Source organism: Pinus tabuliformis, chromosome 7, assembly GCF_031772625.1.
Source record: "Pinus tabuliformis cultivar Carrire ecotype Pingquan chromosome 7, CPIR1, whole genome shotgun sequence".
Taxonomy (NCBI): Eukaryota; Viridiplantae; Streptophyta; class Pinopsida; order Pinales; family Pinaceae; genus Pinus; species Pinus tabuliformis.
Window position 1 is genome coordinate 1,868,670,387 of NC_142293.1, and position 9,458 is coordinate 1,868,679,844.

Sequence of the window (9,458 nt, forward strand, 5' to 3'; positions counted from 1 at the left end):
GGGTTCGATTCTTGTGCTACCCTCCCTGAAAATAGGGGTGAATAACGAACATGTAAAAACTAGAAAATGAGAAAGTCCTACCTAAACTTACAATAGATTTCAAAATATATATATTTTTTTTCCATGGCAATTAGCTTTCAAAAATTATTTTCTTTCCCATGACAATTAGATTTCATGACGATTTTTACATACAATTAGATTCATTTCCATATTTAAAAATATGACAAAACATTATCATCAATTCTGAATCACCGTATTACAGCTTTAAATAAAAAACAAACAGTAACCCCATTAACCTACGCCCTTCTCTATTACGTACAGGATTTCCAAGCATTCACGTCTTTTGGAACCCGCGAAGAAATCGCAGTCAAGCAACTCTCAATCAAATTATCTTTTATTTCCTTCTAAAATAATTATAGTATAGTTTAATTTCACCTCATAAAATATTACTCAAAAAGTACTTTTTCACATGTCACACCATACGGATTTTGTGAATGAAATCCCACTATAATTTCTATCTCAACATAAATTCTGTGCGGACCATGCCAAAAAGTTTTTAGCCTGCTAATTCATTTGACAATGAAAATGTTATTGCAAGGAAATGGACGTAATTCTGTCCTCATCATGAGCTCCTCAAGACCGACTCACTTCCATATTCTTCTGAGAGGGTGACCTAGGCCTATAAATTATGTTACAACAATAACTCATAGGACGACACATGTTACATAATCTTGCACTCTGCAATGGAACACCATAATTCTACCAGGCATGAGGAGAGAAGCGATGGAACATATGGATCTGGGCACTGGGATGCTAGATCTGAATTTCTGCACTTAGTTAGTGTTGAGATTCCTGCAGCGAGATACTTTGAAGCATTGGAGGGGCCCGAGCTTGAAGTTCTAAGGGTGAGAAGACTATGGATATATGCTTCACTGTATTATTAGTAGATCAATAAATTCAAGCTATATTTGTTTGCATATGTACTTGTTTATTGATGTATAAATTATTCAGTATCTATGTTGATATGTATTTTTATTGTAGATGAAAGGTTTTTTGAATAATTATATTATTAGGATTGGGTAGACCTTTTGAACTAGTTAATGTGGTTTATTCTTAGCTAGTTCCAAACTTGAACCCAATTCTAATGATGTGATTAATCCTAAAGATTTTTATCTACAATATAGATCACAAAAATCTCAAATCTAACACATCTTTATTTTTAATTTAATTTTGATTTGTGGTATGAAATATAAAAATATTTGAAAAGAGTAATTCGCTGTGAAATATCCAGAGCCCATGAGGTATCAAATTCTTTGGAGGTATTCTATTCTTGAGAGATATCAAGTGTCCACGAGATATCAAAATCTTTGGAGGTAGTAATTATTTGTGAAATAATAGTGCTGTTGAGATATCAATTTTTTTTAGGAGGTAGTAATTGCATCAATACAATTGATAAAAGGATAGTTGAGTTTAGTTCATGCTGCAGTCTGTATGGGTTAGGTGTTCCATAAATTCTTTGCGTATTTGTTCGATGTGAGAGAAATTTATTATATTTGTCTATTGCCTACCCGGAGGTTATGAAACTTTAGGTGTATCTTTCATGTTTATACAGAGAATTAATCTTGTTGGTGTGGTTTAGTCGTTGTAGCGAGCAATTATATAAAAATATTTTATAGTTTCACGATAAGAAATTTATAGCAAAACAGATTGGGAATAAATTTTATCCTTAGTTTTCATCACATATGAAGAGGGTTGACAAAGATTGTACACTTTGCGACTGCTATCAAATAGATATAATTAAGGAAGTATACAATACTTGCAGGGAGTCTAATACAGCTTTGAAGAAACTGTGTGTATTTCAAGATCAAACAAATGACCCTCTTCAAAAATATTCTAAGTTATGAGATAACCTCCAGTTTTGAGTAAATTATGTGTATTTCAAGTTCAGACAAGTAACCCTTTTGACGGATATTGGAATTTATGAGATAACCTCCCGAAGGTGATGAGAAGGGTTTTACCGAGTCTTGGAATAGATTAGGAATTGAGGATGTTTAAGATATGATTATTATGTATATGGGAGTAGAGACAAGTAAAAATGAAATGATTATATAGATATTTCAGCAGGGTGAAATGATTATTCAGCAGGGAAGAGTTTTATTGTTTTTTTTATTATGGTGAATCAGTAATTTATGGGAGTAATTTGAATTAAATTAGTAATTTATTATAATAATCTGAATTATTTTCAAATCTATTATACCCTGAAAATTTGTATCTAAGACATTCTATAGGATAACCTAGACCTATTAATCTATATAACCTAGAGGTGAAAAATTGTATCTAAGGTAAGACATTCTATAGGATAACCTAGACCTATTAATCTATATAACCTAGAGGTATGTTGGTGGTTACATTCTGATGTTTTTTCCTTGCTTTGATTTCAGGACGGCGAGAAAGTTGCAGTTCCTCCCGTGGACAAAAAATGGCCCTTTCTTCTTAGATTTCCAAATGCATGCTTCGGAATGTGCATGGGTTTGGCCAGCCAAGCATCTTTATGGAAGGCTCTCGCCACCTCTCCTGCTGTTAAATTCCTCCATATCCCGCCGCAGATAAATTTAGCTCTCTGGTTACTTGCAGCGTGCACACTCACCCTTGTTTTCTGCATTTATTTCCTCAAATCGATTTACCATTTCGAGGCTGTCAAGAGGGAGTTTTGTCATCCAGTGAGGGTGAATTTTTTCTTTGCGCCATGGGTCGCCGCTATGACACTAGCTATAGCAGTACCTCCAGTAATAGCAGAGTCAGTTCATCCATCGGTATGGTGCATTTTCATGGCCCCTTTGGTGATTTTGGAGCTCAAGATATATGGCCAATGGTTGTCTGGAGGAGAGAAGAGATTATCAAAAGTAGCTAACCCTTGCACACACTTGTCTGTGGTAGGAAACTTTGTGGGATCTCTATTAGCGGCCCGCTTAGACTTGAAGGAGGCTGCAATATTCTTATGGGCTGTAGGGTTGGCCCATTACATAGTATTATTCGTGACACTCTACCAGAGATTGCCTACCAGTGAAACGCTGCCCAAGGAACTTCATCCTGTATTCTTTCTGTTTTTGGCTGCTCCGGCTACCGCAAGCTGGGCCTGGGAGACAATTTTCGGAGAGTTTGACACAGTTTCTCGCATCATGTATTTTGTTGCACTCTTCATCTACACATCTCTCGTAAGTATAATTAAATGGATCATTTTCGCTGCTTAAATGTGGCGTTGAGTTTATACTTCCTGAAATTTAAACCGTTTTCTCTATTTGATTATGCAGGTTGTGCGCGTGAAGTTGTTTCGAGGTTTCAGGTAATCATCTCAATTCTGCCACTAAAACGACATAAACTTTACTGAAAGGCGTTGTTTAAGGAGTACACAATTTGACTGGGAGAGGGTTTAAATAGTTTTGTTAATAAGAAAATGGATTCAGTATCATTTCAGGGCTTATACAAAATGCTGAAACTTAGACTGCTATAATCTGAAAAATTCTGACTGCTACTGAAAAATTCTGAAACTTGATAGCTATAATCTGAATTTTGAAAAATTTCCACAGAATTTCCCTAAACTTAGCCACTATAATCTGAGTTTTGAAAAATTTCCACAGAATTTTCTCAAAATCATAAAATTCCAATATGCCATGTATCCACCCAAACCAAGCTGGGTTAGAAATGTTGAGACTAAATTGGTTGTAGATGAGTGGAATCTAAGTTGGGTTAGAATTGTTGAGACTAAATTGATAATAGATGAGTTGAATTTAATGGATTGCAAATTTTTGAATATTTTAGAAATCAATAAATCTTAATGGATTAATATGAATATTTTAGAAATCAAATAAATCTATCTAAATATAGGAGTACAAAATTTGACTGTGGGAGTGTTTAAATAGCTTTGTTAATAAGGAAATGGATTTAGTATCATCAAGATTTATTTTAGCTTATATAAAATTCTGAAACTTGATATCTATAATCTAAATTTTGAAAACTTTTCACAAAATTTCCTTAAACTTGACCACTATAATATGAATTTTGAAAAATTTCCACAATTTTTTCTCAAAATCATAAAATTCCATTATATCCATGTATCCACCTAAACCAAGCTGGGTTAGAATTGTTGAGACTAAATTGGTTGTAGATGAGTTGAATCTAAGCTGGGTTAGAATTATTGAACTAAATTGGTTCTAGTTGAGTTGAATTTAATGGATTGCAAATTTATGCATATTTTAGAAATTAATAAATCTCTCTAAATATAGGAGCACACAATTTGACTGTGAGAGTGTTTAAATAACTTTGTTAATAAAGAAATGGATTCAGTATTATCAAGATTTATCTTGGCTTTATATAAAATTCTGAAACTTAATTGTTATAATCTAATTTTTGAAAACTTTTCACAAAATTTGCTTAAACTTGACCACTATAATTTGTATAATGAAAAAATTCCACAATTTTTTTTCAAAATCATAAAATTCCATTATATCCATGTATCCACCTAAACCAAGCTGGGTTAGAATTGTTGAGACTAAATTGATTCAGATGAGTTGAATCCAACCCGGGTTAGAATTGTTAAGACTAAATTGATTCTAGATGAGTTGAATTTAATAGATTGTAAATTTATGAATATTTTAGAAATCATTAAATCTATTTAAATATAGATTTCTGATTCCTAAAAAAACCTGATATAATAAATTTAACTTTAGTTTTATCAAATTAATTTACAAAATATTATGAAACCTATCATTAATATAATATGAATGAAAGTTGAATATAATAAATTTAATTGATGTATCTTGATCGAGCATCAGGAACGAAACAGGCACAATTCTGTATAGACTTTAGTGTCAGACAATGCAATTTCTTCATTTGACTCATTTTCTTAAATTATAAGGGATCGATTTTTTTAATATAGTTCTAGACATTCAATGCAATTTCTTCATTTGCCTCATTTTCTTAAATGATAAGGCATCGTTTTTCTTAATATAGTTCTCGACATTTTTAACATGTTTGATGCTATCTTCTGGTATTTTCGAATATAAAATATGGTGTGTGCTTTATCGCTACTTTACTAAATTCGACGCATCAATTATTTAATATAATTCTCCACATCTGTGTGTCATGCTTTATTCTGGTATTTTCTAAGAATAAAAATCTTGTGCTTTATCACTATCACTACTTTAGCTGGCTGCACATTACATCAGTCAGGATAGTCTTAACCTTACATTATCTTCTTAGAAGTAATAGACGTGAAAATTAATTGTCCAAAATATGTCTCTGCAAATTACATCACAGTAGTCTAACTATAGTTTTTTCTTAATTACATCACAATGCCCTAGAGTTACATCACAATGGCCTAACTCTATAGTTTTTTCTTAATTACATCACAATGGCCTAACGCTATAGTTTTATCTTAAAGTTAAGACAATGCAAAAGATAACGTACAAATTATATCTATGAAACTTTAAAACTAAGTAGAGTCTAAAGAAGAGTAAAACTTTTTCCTTAATTACATCACAATGACCTCATTTATAGTTTTCCTCAAAGTTAAGACAATGTAAAAGATTAGCGTCCAAATTATATGTACGAAGCTTTAACAGTAAGTAGAGTCGAAAGAAGAATAAATCTTAAATAAGCAAAACCCAAAAGAAGAATAAAACTGAAATAAACACAAGTCAAATAGTATGTATATAATATACTTCGATCAAAATAAAACAATGTCAAGGAGCTTGATTCCTTTGAGAACCATCTTTCATAAATGTACTTTTGACTTTTACCATCAAAATTTATACATATTGCTATCTCCCTTTTTAATGAAATTTCAGTCTTTTCAATTTCACTACATATTGTCAAATGGGTTTCATTTTCCTGAACTTCTTCAACTTAAATAAGGTTGAACTTATATCGGTTTATACATATTGCTATCTCCCTTTTTAATGAAATTTCTGTCTTTTCAATTTCTCAACATATTATCAAATGGGTTTCATTTTCCTGAACTTCTTCAACTTATATAAGGTTGAACTTATATCGGTTGATTACTTATATAGGTTGAATTTATATCAGTTGATTGGAAATATGTTCGAATCTGAGAGAGGTAGATTTTATTTTTTTTATCATCAAATTTTTTTTAAATCTACAATATCCACAATTATATATATATATATATATATATATATATATATATATATATATATATATATATATATATCAATTTAACTAAAATTAAATCTCTCGTAAATTTAGATTTACAGTTTCTACATTTCTCCACTGACTCCCTTTTATAAAATCATAATGTTCTTTCTTATATTTCTTCCAAATCTTTTTACATGTTCATTCGCTGCAAGTCCTCATAGATTCTGCAATTTTAATGTGAATACCATCATATTTAGTTGCAATTTTATTGTATGCTGCGTTGCAACACTTGTTGTGTCTGTTCATATTTCTCACTGTAACCTAATCCTATCAGGGATTGAGTCTAATGCAACTGGTGGATATAAATGAAAGCCATGGCTGCCTTTTTGCAGGTTCTCTATTTCATGGTGGGCATACACCTACCCAATGACATCGACATCAATAGCGACAATAAGATACTCAGAGCAAGTACCCCATCTTTTCACACACGTCTTGGCTGTACTTCTTTCTACAGTTGCTACTATTACAGTCTTCGGTCTCTTCGTCACAACTCTCTTGCACGCCTTCGTTTGGAAAACCCTCTTCCCCAACGACATGGCCATCGCAATTACGACGAAGCAGAGAAACAATATGACCAAGTCATCTCCCAATCCCAAATTCAAAGTCTCTGATATTGAACGACCCAATACGAAACCCAGAGGGCCAGTTCGCACCAGTTTCGAGCTGCTGAAAGCTACAGTAAGGAACCACGGACAGCGCAGAGAAACAACGGTATATCCAGAAAATAAATTAGTAGATGGTCAGTAGACGAGGGGGAAATGTTGGCCAGATCAGCTTGCCTAAAAAATGCTGGTCATAGTCCCCCGGATTAATTTTCCTTTCAGTATTTAATTTTCTCTTGTATTGTAGTACTTGATTTTCTGTTGGCTCTCTACTGTTGTTAGAACTACTATGCCCTACTATGCCATTATTGATGGAGCTATGTGCAGTAAGAGAGCTCTCTCATCACCAGCCGTGAGAATTTGTTGGATTGACAACTTTTCTTCATCTCTCATTAATTTGTTGGGTTGCCTCTTTGTTGGTGTACATGCACTTAGATTAGCTCCATTTGTTGGTGTACATGTAGTTAGACTAGCTGTGTTGGTGTACATGCACCTAGATTAGCTCCAGTTAACTTATTGCTTGCATGTGGCACATGTACACATAAAGCACACTTAGTTTTAGTTATTGCATGTACAACTAAACTTAACTTAGTTGCTTTTATGTATTTATTCTAAAAAAACTCATATTGTAGAATTAATTTACTTTCATTCTTTTCTCAATTCTTGCTCGCTTCCTTACTTCTATTGCAAGATTGTTATTGTTTTGCAGATCTAGATCTATCTGTGTTTCTAAAAAATCTTACATGGTATCAGAGCACAGGGATTTGTAATCAGTGCACAAGCAATTTTATTTGCAGGTTCAAAAGATTGAAGCAACAACAAAGAATGGAGTCTAAATTGGAGTTTCCACAATCGACAATTCTCACTCCATATAATTATTTCGAATGGAAGCCAAAGATTCAACTTCATCTCAGAAGTAGAGGCTTATTTCGAATAACCATGGAAACGGAAGTTGAACCAACATCGGCAATGGAGAAAACAAGATATTTCAATCGCATGGACGAGGCCTTCGACATCCTATGTTTATCTATTTCTCCGGAACTGCTATTTCATGTTGAATCATGTTCAACTCCAAATGAAGTATGGAAAATTTTGGAAGGATTGTTTGGAAAACAGGATGAAATGCAAGGTCACATTCTCGAAAATGAGTTAAACTCATTAGATCCGAGAAAGTTTGAGAACATTCAAGATTTTTTCACAAGGTATAAAGCCTTGTTGGTTCAGCTGAAAGGATGCAGGATCGACAAATCCAAGCAAGAAAATCAGTTGATTCTTTCCATTTTATCAAAACTTGGTCCAGAGTATGCAGTATTCGTCTCTACATTCCACACAGTCAGATCTGCAACTGGTGCAGCTTGGAAGATGCCCTCACTGGATTCTTTTATTCAGTCTTTGATGCATGAGCAAGATAAGCTCATCAAAATGGGCACACTTAAAAATTCCAAAGCGCATGCACTTACTGTGCATGCAAAAGGAAAGGCAAATTCCAAAGACCATCAGAAAGGAAAAGGGAAGAAGGATCATGATCCAAGAAAGGGAGGACATCCCAAACCCCCTGATGGATCATCTAGCTCAAAGGAAAGGAAAGGAACGAAAGGGCAATCAATGTGCAATTATTGCCACCGTGGTTTTCATCCTGAATCTGCATGCATGAAGAAGACTATAGATCTTATGGCGCAGACACTCCAGCAACACAATCTTGGAGACCACATTCCTGAGAATGCTAAGAAGAAGTCTGGAGAAAAAGCACCAGATCCAAGAGGTAACGGGCATGCTTTGATTGCTCTTCATTCTGCACCACAAGAATGGATCATCGATTCAGGAGCTTCACATCATATGGCTTCTTCAAAGGAATCCTTTTATTCTCTACATGCATACTCAGGTCCTCCCATTCTCATGGGGGATAATTCTGCAGTTGCAGCAACTGGACAAGGAAGAGTGCGATTCGAAGATGGAAGTTTTGAAAATGTCTTGCATATTCCAAGGCTTTCTGTGAATCTACTCTCAGTGTATCAGATGACACACACAGGCAGCGGAAGGAAAGTGGAATTTACCCCGGATTCCGTGAGCATTTATGACATGCAAACCAATTTGAAGATTGCATCTGGCAAGGTAAATGATCAATCTCGTCTGTATACATTTTCTGATTTTTTTCCTCAATCAGATTCTATTTTGCTACTTACGCATGCAAATGAAGAAAGTAGGATTTGGCATGAGAGATTTGGGCACTTGAATTTCAGATATATGCAACAGCTTAGTAAGCAAGGGATGGTCAAAGGATTGCCAACCATTGAATATTCAGATGGTGTTTGTAATGGATGTGCTCTTGGAAAGCATCCACAAGAAAAATTCGAGAAGGGGCATGCATGGAGAGCCTCTTCACCTTTGGAACTTGTACACAGTGATCTCATGGGTCCATTTCCGGTGCTTTCAATGAGCAAAGCAAGATATTTGTTGTCATTTATAAATGATTACATGAGATTCACTTGGGTTTACTTCTTGAAACTCAAGTCTGAAATTTTTCAACATCTAAAGATTTTCAAAGCGCATGCAGAAAATCAGTCTGGAAAACGCATCAAAATACTCCGCACAGATAATGGGACGGAATATGTCAACAAAGATATCAAGAATCTTTGTGATGAA

General features: G+C 34.0%; 1 pseudogene across 1 annotated transcript; it reads left to right on the plus strand.

Moving 5' to 3' along the window:
• Window positions 1–700: 700 nt before the first annotated feature.
• Window positions 701–7,126, plus strand: LOC149255928 (guard cell S-type anion channel SLAC1-like; annotated as a pseudogene). The gene is made up of 4 exons (XR_016267255.1): window positions 701–905; window positions 2,442–3,215; window positions 3,312–3,343; window positions 6,546–7,126. The product of XR_016267255.1 is annotated as a guard cell S-type anion channel SLAC1-like (transcript).
• Window positions 7,127–9,458: the final 2,332 nt, after the last annotated feature.